This window comes from Danio rerio, chromosome 13, assembly GCF_049306965.1.
Source record: "Danio rerio strain Tuebingen ecotype United States chromosome 13, GRCz12tu, whole genome shotgun sequence".
NCBI classification, from domain to species: domain Eukaryota; kingdom Metazoa; phylum Chordata; class Actinopteri; order Cypriniformes; family Danionidae; genus Danio; species Danio rerio.
This window is the reverse complement of record NC_133188.1, coordinates 55925001-55950000: the sequence shown is the minus strand read 5'-3', so window position 1 is coordinate 55950000 and position 25000 is coordinate 55925001. Positions and strand designations below refer to the sequence as shown.

Genomic DNA, 25000 nt, shown 5'->3' with positions numbered 1-25000 from the left:
TGGTAATTATGTGTGTATCTTGCCTTTATTCATTTACTGTATGATTTGTTTATGGATAAAACAAAGACCATGCAGGTCAGGTAGTTTAAACGGTAGGCTACAAATAATTAATTGGTCATTAATTAATTAATTATACATAATCGAAAATCGAATCGAATCGTGCCTTTAGAATCGAAAATGTAATCGAATCGAGGATTTGGAGGATCGTGACACCCTTAGTCTTTATTAAAGTTCTCAGTGCTGTTGCAGAGGAAATATAATGACGTAAAGTTTAAAATCAAATAAGAAAGATAATACAAAATAAATAAAAGAGTTTTGACATCACAAACTCTTTTCAGGGGATGCAGATATACATTAAGTCCGCGGCTCCCAAAGGGGGGGTCAGGACCCCCCGGAGGGTCACGGGACAATGAGGCTGGGTCACTTGGTGATTTCCAACAATTAAATCATTTTTAACAAGCGATAAGAAATGCCACATATTATCCATAACCTACAGAGGGAAAGTAATAATAATTACATTAAAAAATAACAACTGGCAAATGAAAAGCCTTTTTTCTCTTTGGATTGCTCCCCCTGAGCTGATTCACGTTATATTAAACACACAGCAACAGCGTCGGATGCAGCAGGTTGATTTTATGGCACCAGGTTAAACTTTCTGACACCTTTACAGCACTGACCGACATTAAACATCAATACAGGACCTGACTGAACATAAGGATGAGCTCAGATTTCAGATTTCTTTTCGGCTTAGTCCCTTTATTAATCTGGGGTTGCCACAGCGGAATGAACCACCAACTTATCCAGCACGTTTTTATGCAGCGCTTGCCCTTCTAGCTGCAACCCTTCTCTGGAAAACATCCATTCACACACACACACACACACACACACACACACACACGCACACACACACACACACACACACACACACACACACGTTTGTTTTTGTGAAAAGTGGGGACATTACATAGGTTTCCATTCATTTTATTCTGTCCAAACCGAATATTATATTGCCCTCACCCCACCCCTAAACCCAACCATCACAGGAGACTGTGTGCAGCTTTACTCTCTGATTAAACTCATCCTGTGGAATTTATAAGCTTTTTGAGAAGTGAGGACGTCACCAATGTCCTCATATTTCACCTCCTTTTTTAATACCTATTTATTACCAAGTCTGAGGATATCGGGGTCACAAGTCACTGGCATTGTTATTTTGGGGGTCAGAGGCTGAAAGGTTTGGGAACCCATTTAATTGCATTGCATTACACTGTTATCTCAATTCCAATTAGGTTAAATAACCTGTGAATGTACACATCTGGGGTGTCACGGTGCCTCACTTAGCACTGTGTCAAGAAGGTCACTGGGTCAGTTGGTGTTTCTGTGTGGAGTTTGCATGTTCTCCCCGTGTTGGTGTGGGTTTCCTCCGGGTGCTCCGGTTTCCTCCACAGTCCAAACAAATGCGCTATAGGGGAACTGATCAACTAAACTGGCCGTAGTGTATGAGTGTGTGTGTGTGTGTGAGAATGAGTGTGCATGGGTGTTTCCCAGTACTGGGTTGCAGCTGAAGTAAAACAAATACTGGAATAGTTGGCGGTTCATTCCGCTGTGGCGACCCCTGATTAATAAAGGGACTAAGTTGAAAATAAAATGAATGAATGAATGAACACATCTGCAGACCACGAGATGAAGAATATCCATATTCCAGAAACAAACTCCAGCTACAGGACACACCTCCTCATACAGCAGCGTCTTACATAGTCAATGCAGATGTTTCTCTGTGTGTGTGTGTGTGTGCAGTTTTAAAGGCGTCATTCGCACACAATGAGTGTGAGTGTGTGAGAAAAGCCTCCACACATAACAATGCTGATGAAGGGGCGCTCCGCAAACACAGCTGGCCCCGGGCCCTCAGGAGCCGTAAACAGTGCATTGTTCTCAATCAGGTCCTGTAGGCCGCAGGAAGGAGCCGCTCGTTGTGCTGCTGAATTACTGTAATGATGCACTTCATCCTGAAACTGATCTCAGACCTGCGCTCTCACTGTGTGTGTGTGTGTGTGTGTGTGTGTGTGTGTGTCTATCAATTTTATGTGTCCCTATGCATATTTCTGTGTGTGTATGTGTGTGTGTGTGTGAGTTTAATTATGTGTTTGTATGTATTTTTTTGGCATGTGTGTATTTCTCTGAGTTTGTGTGTTTGTGTATTTGTGGATGCCTGCACATTTAATAATGTGTGTGTGTGTGCGTGTGCTCTGTGTGTGTGTGTTTGTGTGAGATTGTGTATATTTCTGTGTGTCTTTGTGAGTATTTGTGTGTGTGCACACACACACACACACAGAGGTGTAATCAGTGTTCTAGTAAAGCTGGTTTATGTGTGTTGTGTTTTACCTGTTCCTGAAGGCTGTCTGATGTCATCAGTGGCCAGAGCTCGTTAAAATAGATCCGTCCCACTTACAGACGCCTGATTTACTGCAGTGTGTGTGTGTGTGTGTGTGTGAGCTCAGTAAACTGTAGCAATGATCCGTCCAGTGCACATAAACAAGCTTGCCTTGAGAAAATGTGTGTGTGTGTGTGTGTGTGTGTGTGTGTGTGTGTGTGTGTGTGTGTGTGTGTGTTGGTCTGGCAGTGAGGAACTAGTTCAACCCTTTAATGACAATTAACGTCAGCCACACAATTAGTGTTCAGTCTGATCTCAGCTCAGATTGCGCCGCTCTATTGATTTTTGTGCTGCAGTTTAACTAGAGATTGATTTACACTAGTGCACACACACACACACACACACAGCGATTCACAGCCGTTTATTTAAATGAGTGTCTGTTTTGAGTGTGTGTTAGTGATGGCACGTTGCTTGTGTGCAGAATGAAATATAATATTGTGCGCTGACACACAGATTCACACTGGTGTTAGTGTAGTGTTATTGTGTGTATTCATCATTTTCAGTAGGGTTTTTGTTTAATTTTTTCTGTTTTGCTGGTAAAGTTTTTAAATATTTGTTAGATTCTTTTGACAATTGCCGTTTAAAAAAAAAAAAATTTATTAAGATGAATGCATATACACACTCACCGGCCACTTTATTAGGTACACTTGAACGCAAATGTCTAATCAGCCAATCACATGGCAGCAGCTCAATGCATTTATGGATGTAGACACGGGCTGTTTCTCAGTTCCAAGAACGCAGAGAATGGTCTTGTGTTCTTGTGGAGACCGGTCTTGCCGGGTGTCCTCAGAAGAACACACTCTGGAGAACGCGTTCAGTGAGGAATGAGATGCAGTGTTCTTCCGTATGGTCACATGACCTTCATGTGTTTTTAATGGAACTTATTTAAACATTACAGCATTCATACAGCGAGTTATTGTGTTCCCCCTTTTCAAAATATTCACTTCAAGAGTTCACACTTAGCTGATGATCAATAAAGTGTAATTGGCATGCTGTCCCTGGAGCCCAGGGCTCCCTCCTGTTAAAAGGGCGAGAGGGGAGATCGAGCTCAGGTAGGTCTCGAGAACTCCCCTGCTTGTGAGAAGTGTACACTAAGGTTGTCTCGGGTGATAATTTGGTTTAGTCGATTGGCTATGGTGTATGTTTTTGGATGGTGAGAGGAACCCGGGGGAAACCCACGTGAACATGGAAACTCCGCATGGACACACCAACCGGCCCGATAGGAAGTTGGACCAGCGGCGTTCTTGCTGTGAGGCAGCAGTGCTAGCCACTGGGCTACTGTGTCGCCCTAAAGGAAAAAAGGGTGGGATGTAGGGGTGGAAGGGGGGAAACTTCAAGACGAAGATAACTGGAGTGAAAAACTCTGGTTATTAATGATGCATCCGTAATCATCTAATAGGGAAGATTATGGAGCTAATGTGGTGCCAGCCGTGTTGATCATAAGCACGTTATTCCTCTCGAAATTAGTTTATAAATAAACCACACTAAAACACTATAAATATACACTGCACAATATAAATAACACAGATTCAATACCAACTTCAGCAAATAAACACCCTTAATGTGTTCGTTCCTTTAAGATGTCCATGGTGATGTTTACTTCCACCATTTCATTTAGGGAATCTCCTGAGATAAATAGGTGATATCTCTGAACTTTAATAATAACTCTAAATAAAACGCTGTGCTTCCACCTCCAGTCACAATGACTTCTGGGAGTCCGGTGCTCAAGTCTGCATCGATGCGTCCTCGATATCAAGAACACATCCGGGATCTTTTACGCATCCTCTGTTCTTGCGGTCTGGAGTATTGGAACTGAACTTTGGCAGCTGATGATGACGTAACACGAGGATGCAAGACCGCTGAAGAGAAACAGCCACGGTCAAAACAACCTGCTGCAGCTGAAATCGAGCATCCGAATGGGGAAAGAAGGGGATTTAAGTCAGTGGTTCCCAACCTGAGACCTGTTTATACTATATCTAGATATGCTTATGTATATATACAAGTAACAGTGTAATGTACAATATAAAAGCCAAACATCAGCAGGCCATTCATAACTGGAAAACACAAGCCTTTGGCCTTTAACCTGGCCCTATATGAAGTTCAATATCCAAAACACTGGTGTATAAGGGAAAATAATATAGGCTATCACCGTTTACTACTTGCATGTGATTTGTTTGCTCCATCCATCAGTGTGAGGATTGCTGCTGTCCGTGAATAAGGTCAAGGTGTGGAGAGATCTTTAACAGGGCAAGATGCATATAAAGGTTTCTTGTCAGTAGCTGTGACGTCCCTCATCTCACTTTGGGTGTCTGTATTAGGGATGAGTCGTCTGTAAATGTCTGATTAATTTGGACGGCTTCATGCATTGGTTAGCTAGAACTTTGCTGCAGATAATGCACTGTGGCTGAATCAGGGACTCTTCGCTTTGAGAAAACAGAATAAAACTTTAGTTCAGGTGACTGTCTTGGTACTTCCTGCATTTCAGGTTTCCAGTATTGCTTGTGCTGTGACCCGAAATGTTTGGTGCTTCCTTACCTGGGTCCAGTATGCTTGAGTGATTAGTATTAGCTGCTGAAGGAGAGTCGGTGAGACTCCAATTACGAATTCGTCCATTTTTTGGTCAGCCAGGGGACAAAGTGAACTGAGGCGACATGATCATTCTCCGAATTGTCCACATTTTTAAAAATATTACACGACCCACTACAGAGCTCACTGAGACCCCTTTATGGGCCGGGACCCCCCTGTTGGGAAATACTGATTTAAGAGACTTTGAATGTGGCATGGTTGTTGCTGCCAGACGGGCTGCTCTGAGTATTTCAGAAACTGCTGATCTACTGGGATTTTCACGCACAACCATCTCTAGGGTTTACAGAGAATGCTCCGACAAAGAGGAAATCTCCAGTGAGCGGCAGTTCTGTGGGCGCAAATGCCTTGTTGATGAGGTCAGAGGTCAGAGGAGAATGGCCAGACTGGTTCCAGCTGATAGAAAGCCTACCTGAGTATTGCTGCTGACCATGTCCATCCCTTTATGAGCACAGTGTCTCCATCTTCTGACAGGATAACGCAGCATGTCATAAAGCTCAATCATCTCAGACTGGTTTCTTGAACATGACGATGAGATCACTGTACTCAAATGGCCTCCACAGTCACCAGAGCTCAATCCAATAGAGCAGCTTTGGGATGTGGTGGAACGGGAGATTGGCATCATGGATGTGCAGCCGACAAATCTGCAGCAACTGTGTGATGCTATCATGACAATATGGAGCAAAATCTCTGAGGAATATTATATATATATATGTGTGTGTGTGTGTGTGTGTGTGTGTGTGTGTGTGTGTGTGTGTGTGTGTGTGTGTGTGTGCTGCAGTGTGCGGTGGGCTCCGGGTGACCTCGCTGTGGCTGAGTGACAGTGCAGAGGTGCATGCTGGGACGGTGTGGACCCCAGGGCTCTGGCGGTAGTGAATCAGCGGTGCAGTGACAGCGCAGCCTCACACTCACTGTATTTAAAATCCCTCCTCATTAAACTTAATCGAATGTAAATTTAATTAGTGTGAAGATGGCGGCGCTTCCAGGCTCAGGATTGATGGAGGCCGGCGGGAGGGTTAATTACTGACGTGATCTACTGCTGCGCTGACAGAAGGAGAGCGACACACGGACACACAACACACACACACACACACACACACACACTGTCTGATCAAGCACACACACACTCACACATACACACACCTATACACACATTCTTACACACTCATACTATCACACACAATCACAAACACGCTTACATGCGCACACACACACACTATCACACATCCACACTGACACACACACACACACTCGCATATACACTCACACATACACTTACTATCACTAATACACACTTAATCATGCACTCATACACACACACACACAAACACAGACACACATGCACATTTATACACACACATGTAATACACACTTGCACACATAATACACACAAACACTCTCTCTCACACACACACACACACACTTGTAATACTTTCTGCACATGTAATACATGCGCACGGATACACACACACACCATCACACATACACCTTCACACACACATACTTGCGCACTATCACATACACTTACATGCACACATGTACATACTTTCTCTCTCTCTAACACACACGCACACACATACACATTTACACTCTCACATACACACACACACTTGCACACGTAATATACAGACACACAAATACAAACACATACGCGCACACACACACACAAACACACACAGTCTCTGCAGCTCGGTGTCTGCCTGTTGGTGGGTGGAGCTACATGAAATTGAGGGCGGAGCTTTACTGTCATTGACTGATTTAATCAGAGCATTAATGAGCAGAGCATCATAAAACTAGTGTGTGTGTGTGTGTGTGTGTGTAATAAAAACAGAAAGTGTATGGTAAGTCCCCACATTTCATAGAAACCTAAAATAAGTGTGTGTTTCTATGCGTCTGCATAAACATAGTGTGTGCAATAGTGTGTGTGTGTGTTTGTGTGAGTTGTGTTGTCTTTGTGTCTTTGCAAGTGTCACACACTCGCAAGTGTAAATGTGTTGCGCAATTTGCAAATGAGTTTTTTTCATGCTTGTGCAAGTGTGTGTGTATGTGTGAGAGTGTGTGCTTGTGTGTGTATGCATGTTGTGTTTTAAGGTTGTGCATGTTTAGTTGTGTGTGTGAGCGTGTGCATGAATGAGATTTTTTTTGTGTGTATGTTGTGTTTGAGTTTGTGTATATGCACAAAAAATTGTGCGCGTTGATCTGCGCGTGTGTGTGTGTGTGTGTGTGTGTGTGTGATCTGGCTGGTGTGTTTGTCCATATGCGCTTGTGTACATGCACACATGGCAGAATCTGTGGTGGATAGAGACCTCATGCACACGTGCGTGCGTGTGTGTGTGTGTGTGTGTGTGTGTTAATTCATTCTTACACAATAAAGCTCCGTTTCATACAGTGTTTGTGCATTTGGGCCGTCATAAATCAAAGGCGGCAGTGGCATTAAGTACACACTACATTAGTCAGGCTAATTAATTTTGGGACACATCCATCCATTAATCAGTGCTCCTTCGTTTCATGGGACAGATAGAGAGACTCTGGCAAACCAACCATGAAGATACACACACTCACAAGTGTATATTCACACACCGCAAACACATCTGCGTGTTTACACACACACACACACACACACACACACACACACCTGATCTGCAGCCAACAAACAAACACACTATAAACTCACATCGCCTGCTGGAGATCTGTAGCGGAAGATAGATAGATAGATAGATAGATAGATAGATAGATAGATAGATAGATAGATAGATAGATAGATAGATAGATAGATAGATAGATAGATAGATAGATAGATAGATAGATAGATAGATAGATAGATAGAGAGACAAGTTGATGGATAGATAAATTAAAAGAGGGATAGACAGATGATGAGTGGAAAGACTCGTGGATGGATGCATGGTTTTAGAGATGGATAGACGATCAGACGGACAAATAGATCCAATGGATTGAGAGATTGAGAGATAGACAGTCAGGTAGGTGGATGTGTGATATAAAGATGGATGGAAGAATGGAGAGACAAAAAGATGGATAAATAGATAAACGCAGTGATAGATGGATGGATGGAAATACTGATGGATAGATGAATGGATTGAGAGATGGATGGAAAAACACACGGATGGATGGATTGAAAGATAAACGGATGGATAGATAGGGAGATGGATAGAGAGAAAAAAGGAAAGATAGACAGATAGATGGAAAGACTGATGATGGATGAACGGATGGAAAATGGATGGATGATACATGGATAGACAGATGGGTGGAATGACTGATGGATTAATGAATGGATTGGTGGATGGATGGATGGATGGATGGGTTGATTGAGGGATAGATGGATAGGCAGACAGTTGGATGGATGGAGAGATAGATGGATGGATGGATCAATAAATGGATTGAGAGATAAATAGTTGGATGGAGAGATGGATGAACAGATGAATGGATGGAAGAATGGGTGCAGGGATGGATGGATCAATGAGAGAGAGAGTGTGTGCGTGTGTGTGTGTGTGTAGTGTTCTCAGAATGTGAGTGTGTGCAGTGTTGTGCTGTAGTTCATCAGGAAGTGTGTGTGTAGTGTTCTCAGTGCGTGTGCTTGTGTAGTGTTCTCAGAGAGTGTGTTGTGCTGTAGTTCATCAGTGAGTGTGTGTGTGTAGTGTTCTCGGAGGGTGTGTGCGTAGTGTTCTTAGTGTGTGTGTGTGTGTGTGTGGTAATGATGTGTTGATCTGTCCTCCTCATAGTTCAGTGTTTTTCTGCAGATAAACGCTCATGATCTGCTCAGAGGCACAAACGCCTCTTCTGTCCGTCTGCTGCTCCCGCCTGCTTTAAAGAGCTAACAAAGAGCGCGCACACACACACACACACACAGATCGTCATCCTTTAATCAGAGGCTAATTAAAGCAGAGAGAGCCTCATTAACAACAGGCCGTTTGAGCTCCGGCAGGCTGATGTTGGCACAGCTGGAGCTGCAGAGACGGGCGCGAGGGCAACGCCTGGCACAGACATCACAGAGAACACACACACACACACACACACACACACACACACATACATTTATGTGTTTATTTGGATTCACAGAAATAAGCAAAGCATTCAGTTTTTAGACACTCTGTGAAGTGAGTTAACAACATGACAGGTGACACACACACACACACACTCATATGTACATACACTTTAGCTGTAGCAACACACACACACTTGAGCTGGAACGGCACACACATTCTCATGCACACACTCATACACACATATACTTCAGCTGGAGCAACACACACTGTAGTGTCATTTGGAGTGTCTGCTCTGTAGTAAGTGTGTGTATGTGTTCTGTAGTGTGTGTGTAGTGAGTGTGAGTGTGTGGTCGTCCTCCTCCTGCGGGTCTTTTGTTGCCGTGTGTGATGTTATCATAGCAACAACATGTTCCTCAGCTCCGCCTCTTAAAGGGCCGGCGCTCGGGTCACACTGAGGGACGGCCGTGAAAAATCACTCAAAACTGGATGACAAAGCCCACCCAGAACAGCAGAGCGGCAGACCCCTGCTAATGTCACCACACACACACACTCACACACACATGCACACACTTAGCTAAAATTAAACACCTTCCCCCTGTGGAGACGTATTTATCTCATAACTGTAAAGCAAATTAATAAATACACATAAATATACTAACAGAATATGTATAATTATGTGTATATATAAAGTGTCATGTTTAAAAGAAGTGTCTACACATGAATATATCATCTATAATGTAGAACATATGTGTGTGTGTATACTCTACCTGACAGACGTCTTGTGGTGGATCTTAGGCCGCGTTTACACTAGTGCGTTTTAGTTTTAAACCGGTGTTTTAGATCAAAAATGATCCGCGTCCACACTAGCGTTTTACCCAGCGTCTCTGAACATATCTCCGTCCACACTACGCCACCAAAAACATATATCACGTGACCATTGGCGCACTCTGGGCATGCGCGTTCTAGTATAAACAGGAAGCATGTGTCTCGCTCGGCATTTGGTTATTGTTAGTCAACAAACGCCGGTTGAACATTAAGTGCAAAGGCAAAGAAAGCAAAAGAGGTATTTTTGTGACAGACGACGAGGTCGAGTTGTTAATAAACGTAACAAATGAATAACTGCACAATGGCGCCTAAAACAGACAATAGTGCAAACAACGCTCCCATTTCTGTGCCCGTGTTGTTGTTCACAGTGAAGGCGGGTCTGCGGTCTTCCAGTAGCGTTAAGCCATGTGTTATAGTCATGTGATAGAGGCTTGACGAATAAGGGAAGGATACAGTGACGAAGGCAATGACACAAAAGCCCCAATCAGGTATCGAATCTCAGCAGCCCTGCCTCCGTTTTCAGATGTCTCTGTTTTTCCTCATCCACACTAAAGGCTGATTTATACTTCTGCGTCAAACGCCGGCGTATGCTACGGCGCTGACGCATAGCCCTTCGCCGTCGCCGTCACTGACGTGCACCTCTCAAAAAATGTAACTGCACGTCGCAACGACGCGTAGTGCAAGCTCTGTGATTGGTCGGATTGGTATCGCTGACGAGTCTCGGCGGGGCCGAGAGCTGCGCGAATGGCGCGAGCGATTGTTTACAAGTGTGGAGTCCTGTGAAGGAGCTCTGGATGGAAAGTTTTGTTCTGTGTTTACCTCATGGTTAAAGTTGTTGCACGTCCGCCGGTTCCTGCCTCAAAATGAGCGAGTTTGAGTCATTTGTACATCCAGGAAGTGTTCAGAATAGCAAAACAGAAGCGAAGAAACTCGACACAGAGGAACATTTACACCTCACTGCCAACTAGTGCTTCAGAAGTGTTAATGCAGACCAACAGAGACAGCAGCAGAAGTATAAATGCACAGCTACTCGCGTTGCATGCGCCGTGGGTTACGCCGGTCACCTGACGCAGAAGTATAAACCAGGCTTAATACGGAGCATCAGGGTCGTCTGCTTCAAGTGATGGGTGTGAACCACGGCGCAAGTCTTGCGCATAGCCGTGCATTTATACATCTGCTGCTGTTTCTGTTGCCTTGCAATACACTTCCGAAACAACAGCTGGCAGTAGGTGTTTCTGTTCCTCTGTGTCGAGTTTCTTCGCTGGTGTTTTGTTTTTTCTGAACGATTCCTGAATGTAGAAGTGGCTCAAATTCACTAATTTGGACGTGCAACAACTTTATCAAAAGGTAAACACAAAACAACAGTCTCCATCCGGAGCTCCTACACAAGACTCCACACTCGTAAACACTCGCTGCATCACCCTCGCGCGGCTCTCACCTCCGCCTGCACTCGTCAGATCTACCAAGCCAACCAATCACAGAGCTTGCGCTAAGCGTTGCATTTTTTGAGAGGTGCGCGTCAGGGACGCCAACGACCACGGCGAGGGGCTATCCATCGACACGTAGACTACGCTTGTGCTTGACGCAGACGTATAAATCAGCCTTTAATCTGACTAAAGTCATCACTGAACTGAACAGAAATGGAGTGAAGACATGTGGAGTCTGCAGGTATTAGTGGAGTTACTGAAGTAAACACTGCGATCACACTATTACCGTCATGTAGGACTTTCACTATATTTTACCACAAGATCCACACACACGACTGCCAGTAAAGGATCACACAACCACACACACACACACACACACACACACACACACACACTCTCACACACACACACACACACACACACACACACACACACACACACACACATTACGAAATGCAGAAGTTGAGAATAGATTAACGAACATATTTTTCCGATAAGAGTCTCGTGTAAGGCTGACAGTGGCCCACCACATGTATAAATATCCAATAAAATTTGTCTCAATTCCACTAAAAAAGCTGGGTTGTTGTGATACAACTTTGGGTCAAATATGGACAAACCCAATCATTGGCTTAAAAGGTGTCATTTACATTTAATTGACAACAAAAAATGTTTAGTTTTTCTATATTTAACCCAAGTTTGAGTTACGACATACATGTTGACACGTACAACATACACGTAACGTTGAATTAGAGCGTACACATGCATATATTTATTATTATTACATGATTATAATGATGTTACGTAAATACAAACTCTTATTTAGGATGCAATTAATCATTGCCTCACATTTAAAAGCACACATGTCTCTCTCTCTTTCTCTCTCTGTCCTTCTCTCTGGTGGTGTTTGTGGAGTCTCTGGGCTCTGTTCGCATCTCCCGGGTGAAGGAGGCGGATCATCTCTCCCAAACGCCGAGATAAATGAAAGGCATTTAGTGTGAATGAAGCTCCGTCATTGTGTTCAGCTCTATTCAAGACAGAGAAACCTCCATCCAGAGCCAGTGTTCAGCTCTTCATCTGCTCTCAGCACTCAGACACACAGCACTTTTTTCAGGAGATCTGCTCATCTCACAGCTCCTCCACGTCACATATGACTCACTCCAGTGTCTTTACACATGTACAAGACAACGGATTGGAGTTAAAGGACAGCTTGACAGATGTTAATGCATCTCTGCTGTGTCTAGAGTGTGTGTGTGTGTGTGTGTGTTTGAGTTTGAGCTGAGAACAGCACACAGATCATGTTCTCCAGCTCTCTGAAACTGACCCGTTCAGCCTTTAATTGTAATTGTGGCGATTTAGTGACTGTCGCTTTAAATGCAAATGAGATCATGCTCTTTTGAGAAGAGGGCGGAGCTACAGACGCCTGTGCATCATGATATGTGTGTGTATGTTTGTGAGGGAGTGTTTGTTTGCCTTTGAGTGTGTTTGTGTGTGTGTGTGTGTGTGTGTGTGTGTGTGTGTGTGTGTGTGTGTGTGTGTGACTGACTTTGTGTGTGTATGAGTGTGTAATTGTGGCATTTTGGTGACTGTCGCTTTAAATGCAAATGAGATTGTGCTTTTTTTCAAAAGAGGGCGGAGCTACAGACACCTGTGGATCAGCATGGCGACAGATTCAAAAACAATGACAGACGGCTGCTTCTCACTCAGGGCTGCTGTTTATGCTAATAAGGGAGAGATGGGCCCTAGTGGGCAGGGCTTTCCCCCTCTAATGACACATGCAAAGGGAGAATTGGAGGCAGACTGGAATTAACGACACACTGTTTAGTGTGTGTGTGTGTGTGTGTGTGTGTGTGTGTGTGTGTGTGTGTGTGTGTGTGTGTGTGTGTGTGTGTGTGTGTGTGTGTGTGTGTGTGTGTGTGTGTGTGTGTGTGTGTGTGTGTGTGGGTGTGTGTGTGTGTGTGTGTGGGTGTGTGTGTGTGTGTGTGTGTGGCTTTAAAGTCCTCCACAGTGTTCTCCAGCACACTGGGCTGTGCTGTGGTGAGTTGAGCAGGTGTATATAGCGAATGGTGTTGATTTTGCGGTGCAGGTCACACACACTCATTATTTGCTGCTTGTTGAACTTCATTGATTGTCTGTAATGAACTCTCTGAGACACTCGTTAAGAGGAAAGCGCTAATCTCTCCTTAATTGAGCCATCGAGTGCTCCATGAAGAGCTTACACTCATCACCGGGTTTCACATTAAGATCTTTTCTCACCAGACACTTACCGATCCCAACTCACCCTTAACCCTTCCCCTTACGTCTTGTTCTTGCATGTACATGACGGGGTGCCCATTCAGATTATCACTTCTCTTTCATTTGGAGGTGCAGGGGTCAAGGGAAGTGCCATACATGTCGCCCTTCAAACATGGATTTGTCTAGACCACACTACAGACGGCGGGGTGTGGGAGTTTACTGCGTGTGTGTATGTTGTCACCAGCTGCTCACGTCATGTGTTTAGATTTAATCGTATAAATGATAAATGTTTCCATTTGTACTTGATCATATAACTGTGTCTTCACTAAACGGATTCTGATCATCAAATCCTGCACCATATGCACATTTAACTCGGCTACGCTGACTAAAGTGCCGGATACACATTCATGCATTTTACTGGATAATATTATTTACAGAAATGTAAGCTATATTGGGGTGGCGCGGTGGCTCAGTGTGTAGTGCTGTCACCTCACAGCAAGAAGGTCGCTGGTTCACTGAGTCTCGGCTGGGTCAGTTGGTGTTTCTGTGTGGAGTTTGCATGTTCTCCCCGTGTTGGTGTGGGTTTCCTCCGGGTGCTCCGGTTTCCCCCACAGTCCAATCACATGCACTATAGGGGAACTGATCAACTACACTGGCCGTAGTGTATGAGTGTGTGTGTGTGTGTGTGTGAATGAGTGTGTATGGGTTTACCAGTATTGGGTTGCAGCTAAAAGGACATGGAAATGGAAATGGGATCGAAAATGCTGTAGTAAGATACTGTGGTAGGTGCAGAACCATGTAATTAGATGCAGTTCTTGTTGTCTGGTTGTAAAAACACACGTTGCACTCAGCGGCCACTTTATTAGGTACACCTGTCCAACTGCTCGGTAACGCAAATGTCTAATCAGCCAATCACATGGCAGCAGCTCACTGCATTTAGGCATGTAGACATGGTCAAGATGATCTGCTGCAGGTCAAAGCGAGCATCAGAATGGGGAAGAAAAGGGATTTAAGAGACTTTGACCGTGGCATGGTTGTTGCTGCCAGACGGGCTGCTCTGAGTATTTCAGAAACTGCTGATCTACTGGGATTTTCACGCACAACCATCTCTAGGGTTTACAGAGAATGCTCTGACAAAGAGGAAATATCCAGTGAGCGACAGTTCTGTGGACGCAAATGCCTTGTTGATGAGGCCAGAGGTCAGAGGAGAATGGCCAGACTGGTTCCAGCTGATAGAAAGGCAACAGTAACTCAAATAAGCACTCGTTACAACCGAGCTCTGCAGAAGAGCATCTTTGAACACACAACACGGCCAACCTTGAGGCGGATGGGCTACAGCAGCAGAAGAGCACACCGGGTGCCGCTCCTGTCAGCTAAGAACAGGAAACTGAGGCTACAATTCACACAGACTCACCAAAACTGGACAATAGAAGATTGGAGAAACGTTGCTGCTCTGATGAGTCTCCATTTCTGCTGACACATTCAGATGCTCGACTCACAATTTGGCCTCAACAACATGGATCAGCATATAGTATATAGAAATATTTATATATATATCGGTATAATTTTCCAGTAGCTTGTTGAATCTCTGCCATGAAGGATTAAGGCAGTTCTGAAGACAAAAGAAGGCCGACCGGGTACTAGTAAGGTGTACCTAATAAAGTGGCCGGTGAGTGTGTGTGTCACGTCTCAGTCAGGCAGTGAAGATTATGTATTTTGAATGAAAGCAGATCTTAAACGCTGTGAGTTTATAATGGTTTGTACAGTTTAGCTGAAGCTCTTGAGCTGGGATTACTCCAGACTGAAGTCCTCCTGCTGAGATGTCCAGTGTAAACACTCGGAGGTCTTCATCAGCTGTTCTGTGTGTTGGTTAACAGACATTAACCAGTGTGTGCACCATCTGTGCTGCTGCTGCCTGCTTTCAGTGTGTGTGTGTGTGTGTGTGTGTGTGTGTTCAGGTGGATCAATGTGAAAAACAATGAATCTTTTAACTCACTTAAACCAGTGAACACACACACCCATTACTAACACAACACACACACTCACAATGAAGCATCTGCTCACTCTGCCGTCAGTAGGCCTTTTCTTTAGCTTGTGTGTGTGTGTGTGTGTGTGTGTCTTTTTTACTGTATGAGTGTGTGTGTGTGTGCCTTTGACTTGGTGTGTGTATGATTTTGTGATTGAGTGTGTGTGTGTGTGTGTGTGTGTGTGTGTTTTGTGTCTGCTTGACCATGTTTTTGTGTGTGTGGGCGAGATTGTATAAGTGTCTGTATGTCTGTTTGTGAGGGAGTATCTGTTTGACTGAATGTGTGTGTTTTATGTGTGTGTGTGTGTGTGTGTGTGTGTGTGTGTGTGTTCGTTGTATATGTCTGTGTTCTATGTTTGAGTGTGTTTTCGATGTGTGTGTGTGTGTGTTGTGTGTGGATGGGTGAGATTGCATAAGTGTCTGTGTATGTTTGTGAGATAGTGTCTGTTTGACTCTGTGTGTGTGTGTGTGTGTGTGTGTGTTTGACTCAGTGTTTGTGTCTCTATGAGCATCTGCGTGTCTGTGTGTGCGTGTTTTAGAATCTGTGTGTTTGTAACTGTGTGTGTGTGTGTGTGTGTGTATGTTTGTTTTGTCTGTTTGACTGAGCATGTTTCTGTGTGTGTGTGTGTGTGTGTGTGTGCGCATGTGTATGCGTGTCTTTTTGACTAAGTGTGTGTTTGTGTGTGTGTGTGTGTGTTGTATATGTCTGTGTTCTATGTTTGTGTGTGTGTTTTTGATTTCTGTGTGAGTTTTCTTTCTGTGTGTGTGTGTGTGTGTGTGTGTGTGTGTGTGTGTGTGTGTGTGTGTATGTGTATGTGTGTTTTTAGTGAGTGTGTTCTAAAAGTGTGTGTTTTCTGCGTCTGTGTGTGTTCTGAGTGTGTGTGCATTCTATGTGTCTGTGTGTTTTCTACATTTGTGTGTGTGTGGAAATTTGTATTACTTGTGTGATTGTGTGTGTGTGTGTGTGTGTATACATATTCATATGAGCATCTGTGTGTGTGTGTGTGTGTGTGTGTGTGTGTGTGTGTGTTTGACTAAGTTTGTGTGTATGTGTTAGAATTTGTGTGTTTGTAACTGTGAGTGTGTGTATGTTTGTGTGTGTCTGTTTGATTATGTGTGTGTGTCTGTTTGACTGTGTATTGTGTATGTGTGTGGTTTCTATGTGTGTGTGTGTGATTTGTATATGTCTGCGTTCTATGTTAGTGTGTGCATTTTCGCTGAGTGTGTGAGGGTATTCTATAAGTGTGTGTTTTCTGCGTCTGTGTTTTCTGAGTGTGTATGTTTGAGGATGTGAGTTCTATGAGGGTATGTGTGTGCTATAAGTGTGTGTGTTTTCTAATTGTGTGTGTTCCATGAGTGTATGTGTGTGTGTTTACTGAGTGTGTGTTCTATGAGTGTGTGTCTGTTTGACTGTGTGTGAATGTGTGTTGTATATGTCTGCGTTCTATGTTTGTGTGTGTGAGTTTTCTTTCTGTGTGTGTGTGTGTGTGTGTGTGTGTGTGTGTGTGTGTGTGTGTGTGTGTGTGTGAGAGAGATCCCCCAGCAGCAGTGGAAGGTCATGCAGGTCAAAGTGATGAATTTTTATGGTGCTGTTCGCTGTGTTTCAGGCCTGTTCTTCTCTCCGTGCGCTGGACTGACTCTCAAAGACTTCCAGGCCGGCCAATTTGTCCTGCGGCCTCGAGAGAAAGGCCCATTTGAGTGCTTAAATAGCGGAGGGCGAGCGCACACACACACACAGTGCAGTGATTTGTGGCCGGCGCAGAACAAACGCTGCGGCAGGGATTGGAGAGCGTGACACTTTTGGCCCTGCTGCCCATTGTTTTAGAGAGATTTCCCAGATGTTGAGATGGCCAAGATAAATAGCTGGCTTTATCCTCGCTCTCTCACACCTCTTTATCTCCTTTCAGCTCTCAGACCCCCTACATAGACTACTGAGATCCTCCACCGCACGGCCTGATGAAAAGGCATGTGTGTGTGTGTGTGTGTGTATGATATGGTTTAGGGGAAGCTGAGCAATATCATAAACACTGCTTATTTCATAAAGCACAGACCATTAAAATACTTTATTTAAAGTTCAAACAACTTAAAACAAGTTATTACAGCTAAAATATGATTAACTGTGATTATTGAGTCACTTCAATTGGCTTAAAACAAGTTATTGCAGCTTAATTTTGATTAAATGTGATTATGGAGTCACTTGAATAGACTTAAAACAAGTTATTACAGCTAAAATATGATAAACTGTGATTATTGAGCTGTTTTAATATCCATAAAAACAAGTTATTACAGCTAAAATATGATAAACTGTGATTATTGAGCTGTTTTAATATCCATAAAAACAAGTTATTACAGCTAAAATATGATTAAATGTGATTATTAGGTAGCTTTAATAGGCTTAAAACAAGTTATTGCAGCTTAATTTTGATTAACTGTGATTATTGAGTCACTTTAATTGGCTTAATACAAGTTATTACAGCTAAAATATGATAAACTGTGATTATTTTACACTTTTGACCTGAAACATGTTATTACAGCTAAAATATCTGTGATTATTGAGCTTAAAACACGTTATTACATTTAAAGTATTGTGTTTGTTGCAGTGTGTTTGTTTGTGTGTGTGTGTGGGGGGGGGGGGGGTGCGCGGGTGTTTGTGCATGTGCACGCGTGTGTGTTTGTGCGTGTGTGTGTGTTGTGTGTTTGTTTGTGCATGTATGTGTGTGTGTGTGTGTTGTAGTGTGTTTGTGCGTGTGTGTGTGTGTGTTGTAGTGTGTTTGTTTGTGCATGTGTACAGTATGTGTGTGTGTGTGTGTGCATTTTTCCTGATGTTGTCCTGACGCTGTGCTCATTTTCGAGAAAGTCATCAAACTTTACAAAGATAAAGATCACGGTTGAGGGTTTTCTGCTGCTGTTGAATGGTGTCATCATCAGCCCATCAGTCAACAGCAGGGTCCAGCAGTGTATTACAGCAGCGGCAGACACCGATCCCGACAGCAGTTTAACAGCGAGTGTCAGATGAAGTTCTCTGTGCTCCTGCAATCCCATGATGCTCTCTGGCCAAGAGCACATTAATCCACATGATGATGAACGCCTCGCTCCACAGCACTAAAACTTTCCCTGATCACTCAATCCTGACACTATTGATTTCCATCCCATAATTCCAGAGCTCCGCCATTACAGCTGTGAGATGAGAATCACTGAAGAGCTGGAGAGAGAAAACCCACACACACACACACACACACACACACACGCACACACACACACACACACACACACACACACACACACACACACACACACACACACACACACACACACACACAGTGAGAGCTGATTCACTCAAATGAGCTGTCAGAACACTGCATGCCAACACTATTATAGAGCAGGAGAAATAATAGTATGTTGTAAAAAATAAATATAAATAAATTATTAAAAATATAAATAAATAAATAAAATTATATATATATATATATATATATATATATATATATATATCATGCAAAAATGTTTCAATTCAATTTAATTTACAAAACAATAGACAAAAATTCACGCACATTTTGATATATTTTTATGAATACTTATTTATATAGAATTATTATTAATTGTAATAATTATTTATATATATTATTGATAATATTTGATATATATATATATATATATATATATATATATATATATATATGGTTGAAGTCAGAATTATTCGCCCCCCTTTGACTTTTTTTCTTTTTCCAATATTTCCCAAATGATGTTGAACAGATTCAGGAAATGTTCACAGTATGTCTGATAATATTTATTCTTCTGGAAAAAGTCTTATTTGTTTTATTTTGTCTAAAAGAAAAACAGTTTTTAATTTTTTAAAACCCATTTTAAGGTCAATATTATTCGCCCCATAAAGCTATATTTGTTTCGATAGTCTCCAGAACAAACCATCATTACACAATAACTTGCCTAATTTCCCTAACCTGTTTAGTTCCCCTAATTACCCTAGTGAAGCCTTTAAATGTCACTTTAAGCTGTATAGAAGTGTCTTGAAGAATATCTAGTCTAATATTATTTACTGTCATCATGACAAAGAGAAAATAAATCAGTTATTAGAGATGAGTTATTAACACTGTTATGATTAGAAATGTGTTGAAGGAATCTGCTCTCTGTTACACAGACATTGGGGGAAAAAATAATCAGGGGGGCTAATAATTCTGACTTCAACTTTTTATATATATATATATTTATACAACAGTTCTGTCTGGTTCTTGAATCTGATTGGCTGATAGTCGTGATATATTTAAGTAATATCAGCACCGGTACAGCCTCTTTACCCTTTGTGTATTACTCCGCCCACATAAAGCCAGCAGAAAGCAGACACTACAGGTCTACAGTGTAAAAGATGCTTGCTCAGCTGTTTAACTGTCAGCTTATGATTTGAATCCAACGCGGAAGAAAGTAGTTCCTCATACAAAAGGGTTTTTGAGACTCTCCATGTTTGATTTTGTTTTTATATACACAGTTATGCCGTCAAACCGTTGTATAAACGCAATATCACACGAGTAGCAGTGCGATATGGCTGTATGTCGGCACTGGTGGGGGCACTAAGGCACTTGGCCAGTGGCCTCGTGCCAATGCACGCCTCCCACCAGTGCAGATATACAGCCATATTGCACTGCTACTCGTGTGATATTGCTCATATATATATATATATATATATATATATATATATATATATATATATATATATATGATCTCTATGAATGCTTCCCACACAGACTTTTAGATACACCTCTTTATGTGCATTTGGAAAGCTTTTGAGGGCGTACTCACACCATGAACAGTTGCGTTGAACTGTGTGTGAGAGTGTGTTGTGTATATAATTGTGCATGTTTGTTTTTGTGTGCAGTGTGTGTGTGAGCATCAGGTGAGTGTGATTACTCTTGAGGTCAGTGTGTGTGTGTGTGTGTGTTGCAGCTGGTCTGTAATGAAGATCACGCCGCTGTAATGAATGATGTGTGTTAATGAGCGGCAGCAGCAGAAATGACTGATCACTGAACACACACTCACACATACTCACACACACACTGATTGATGACAGTATTGACGAGTAACAGCAGTGTTGATTGGTGCTGGTCTGCAGACGTGTCATTATTACAGACAGTCTGAACAGCAGAATCAATCAGTACATCACTTTACCTCAGTAACACCACGCTGTGCTCAAGAGCTCACACATCTGACTGTGTCCAGAATTTCCACATGTTGGTAGTTTTCATGTGTCTACATGGTTTTTAGTACATTAAACTAATTAAACACGTTTGTGGATCGATGTTTAGAAATGTGAATATTTAAATGCTTAATCGTTTTACAGACATAACATAAGCCGCAAGGGCACCGCAGCATATAGAACACGTCAGCAGGCTTGCATGAATGAAATAGGGCCTCCATTTGTTTACCATTTGATGTTTTATATATGAAGTTACATTGTAAACAATTCCCACATTTGAAATGAGCATGTGGTTTAGTGTTTAAAAATGCGGAGCGGGTTTTAGATCAGCTCTTAGCAACATATTTTGGATATTAGATGTTCTTTAGGGGCTCCTCTACTGGTTTGGCCAAGGGACCCACATTTTTACATGGTCCTCAAGCCGCGACTCAAATTTTTAGGAACTACAATACAATTTTTGGAGTTAAAATTAATTTGTATTTATTTGTTAACATACACAAGTAGTGACAAATAAACCATAAAAAAATCACCAAGACTTGCAAATAAACTATATTTTATTGCTGTCATTTAACGAAATGTATCGAATTATAGAAATATTACAGAGTAAAAACCACAAATACTGTAAAGAGTTGTTAGAGTAATGAAAACTGAACTGTTAATAAAACATGTCGTCTGGTTTCTAAATGTCGTCTTAATTTAAAAGGTTTCGTGCTCTCTTGTGAGAGCTCCTCGCTACTAATGACACACTGAGGCTTTAAGTGTTTTTTTGTCGTCAAAATATGTAAATCCACACTTTACATATTCAGGTTCGTACTTGCGCTTTGACATATTTGTTGCTATAATGAAATTAAATTTCACATCAAACGGTAAGGTTGTCGTGCACGCATTTCAAAATAAAAGTCAAAATAAGTTAAACTTTTGTTGTTTTTTGACTCCGCGATCTACTGAAAATGTTGTGTCGTGACCCACCCGTTGAGAAACCCTGCTTTAGTGTACTAAACAAGGTGAATTTTCAAAACACTCTTTGAAGGTCGGATCACTTGAAATCATATGCCGGTGTTTTAATAACACTTTATCAATGTCTTTAGCCACAGGCGAATATTTCATATAACAATTAATACGATGATCATGCTTGTTTTCTTAACTGAGCTGTCCTCTTCTGACATATCTTTGATGCGATTATATGCAGATTGTATCCACTCCTCTTAATAAGACCGTTCTATCTGATAAACTCTGTAATTGCTGCTTAAAATCTTCATCTCTATTGCAAATCCGACGGGTACGTCTAAATTTACTTAGGGGTTTTTAAAACCAATGGGATGACAGAAGGAGAAAGCACTGAACTACTGAACTGTGTTCAACTCTTAATATAAAGGCTTGTTTGCTGCTGCAGCTTAAAGACGCCTCTCATATGGAGGATGAAGCCTCATGCAGTGTTCAGGTGTGAGTTTCTCACAGACTTCAACAAAAGCTTGATGCTTCTGTGGGTCTCGTCTATCAAATCTGAGCTTTATTCTGTATTCTCTATTGGATTGGGGTCAGGTGACTGGCTGGGCCATTCTACAGCTTGATTTTCTTTCTCTAAAAGCATCTGAGAGTCTCCTCGGCTGTGTTTTGGATCATTGTCTTGCTGAAATGTCCACCCTGGTTTGATCTTCATCCTCCTGCTGATGTAGATGTTGGACTGAAGCAGCTGATCTTCATTTACACCAGGGGTGTCCAAACTCGGTCCTGGAGGGCCGGTGTCCAAGAGACTCTAATTAAACAGACCTGAACTAGCTTATCAAGCTCTTACTAGATATACTACAAATGTCCAGGCAGGTGTGTTGAAGCAAGTTGGAAGGTCAGAAGGCTGCTGAAGAACAACTGAGAGATTTCAGCTGCTGTCTGGGCTTTCACTGCCCAACTACACCTCCCTTTCTTCATGTGTTCATTACTGTTTCCCTGTATAATTTCACTTTATTACAAACAACTTCATTTTTAAACGAATTAGATTTGTTTTATTTGCATATCTGGATTTCTTTGTTTGCTACCAACATCTGGGGAAAACGTCAAGTCAACAGCACCTTTAGAAATATGTTTACTGAGAAAAACGATGACGTGTTCACTACTTATTCCCCCCACTGTATGTGTGTGTTTGTGTGTATTACTATATCATTTTTAGCTATTTTAGCACATAATATGAATTTTTAGAAACTTTTGCTTGCATGCATAATTTATGCTTAAGAGTTTTATATTTAATTTTAGGTTCATTTTGAGATATATGCACTTATTGGCCACTTTATTAGGTACACCTGTCCTACTGCTTGTTAAGGCACATTTCTAATCAGCAATCACATGGCGGCAGCTCAATGCATTTAGGCATGTAGGCATGGTCTAGACGATCTGCTGCAGGTCAAAGTGAGCATTCGAATGGGGAAGAAAGGGGATTTAAGAGACTTTGACCGTGGCATGGTTGTTGCTGCCAGACGGGCTGCTCTGAGTATTTCAGAAACTGCTGATCTACTGGGATTTTCACGCACAACCATCTCTAGGCTTTACAGAGAATGCTCCGACAAAGAGGAAATATCCAGTGAGCGGCAGTTCTGTGGGCGCAAATGCCTTGTTGATGAGGCAAGAGGTCAGAGGAGAATGGCCAGACTGGTTCCAGCTGACAGAAAGGCAACAGTAACTCAAATAAGCACTCGTTACGTTAGAAACGTTGCTGCTCTGATGAGTCTCCATTTCTGCTGACACATTCGGACGCTCGGCTCACAATTTGGCCTCAACAACATGAAAGCATGGATCATCCTGCCTTGTATCAGCGGTTCAGGCTGGTGGTGGTGGTGTAATGGTGTGGGGGAGATTTTCTTTGGGTCCATTAGTACCAATTGAGCATCAACGCCACAGCCTACCTGAGTATTGCTGCTGACCATGTCCATCCCTTTATGAGCACAGTGTCTCCATCTTCTGATGGCTACTTCCAGCAGGATAACGCAGCATGTCATAAAGCTCAATCATCTCAGACTGGTTTCTTGAACATGACGATGAGTTCACTGTACTCAAATGGCCTCCACAGTCACCAGAGCTCAATCCAATAGAGCAGCTTTGGGATGTGGTGGAACGGGAGATTGGCATCATGGATGTGCAGCCGACAAATCTGCAGCAACTGTGTGATGCTATCATGACAATATGGAGCAAAATCTCTGAGGAATATTTCCAGTAGCTTGTTGAATCTCTGCCATGAAGGATTAAAGCAGTTCTGAAGGCAAAAAGGAGTCCAACCCATACTAGTAAGGTGTACCTAATAAAGTGGCCGGTGAGTGTATATACAGAAGTCAACATTTAAAATAGATCAACAGGTTTTTCAATATTGTCCCAAAACAATTGTGCGTTGCTGAATAGTTTTTAGACAACTTTGATGAAACGTTTTGATCCATTTTAATGTTGACCACTGTATAGAATTTATATTATGCTCATTTAAAATGTTACGGTTGTATTTTTTAGATGTGTTAATGTGTTTATGTACAGCTGTTTATTTAATTTTAATTTATAATCAAAATACATTTGTTTATAGTTGTTATTTAGCCACATCAGATTAAACATGACTTGATTTAGAGATGTTGTTTTGGATGTATGGAATTGTTAAAGAGAGACTCACTGTACTGTATAGTGTACACACACACACACACACACACACATACACACACTTTTGTTAACATGTAATGATGTCCAATATAATAATAAAATGAGCATCAGACATCATGTTATCTCCATGTTTGATGAATCTGATCAGTTTTGTAAGGCGTACAGTGAGATGCTTTCACACCTGTGAGTGTTTAGTGGAGGTTTCTGCCTTGATTCTGCTGTGTGTGTGTGTGTGTGTGTGTGTGTGTGTGTGTGTGTGATCTCTCCGTGAGCTGCTTTTCTCCTCCATTCATTAGTAAATCAGCTTAATGAGAGCAAAGCGCTTTATCCGGGCGGTCGGAGCGCTGAAAGAGCAGCGTTTTGTTGGCTCTTCAGAGAGCAGCTTAAGATCGGAGGCTGTTTGTTCAGATCTGCAGATATTCTCCAGCGCTCCGCCGCCGCCGCCGCTCTCCGACACTTCCCTCCAAAGCCTGTTTTTCTGCCGCCGCTTTCATTGGCTTGACCTGATTAGCGGATCTGTGCTGTGAATGTCAATGGCTGGGAAAAGCTGCTGCGGGATTACCTCATTCAGCCGTCTGCAAACACAGATGGCCAGCGCTCAAACCCTGTGTGTGTGTGTGTGTGTGTGTGTGTTAACCAGCCCAC

The 25000-nt window shown here is 42.4% G+C and overlaps 1 protein-coding gene across 1 annotated transcript in view; it reads left to right on the top strand.

Annotated features, from left to right (window-relative positions):
* inpp5a (inositol polyphosphate-5-phosphatase A) overlaps positions 1-25000 on the top strand; it is a 211780-nt gene that overhangs the window by 145545 nt on the left and 41235 nt on the right. The gene's annotated exons all lie outside the window — the stretch shown is intronic.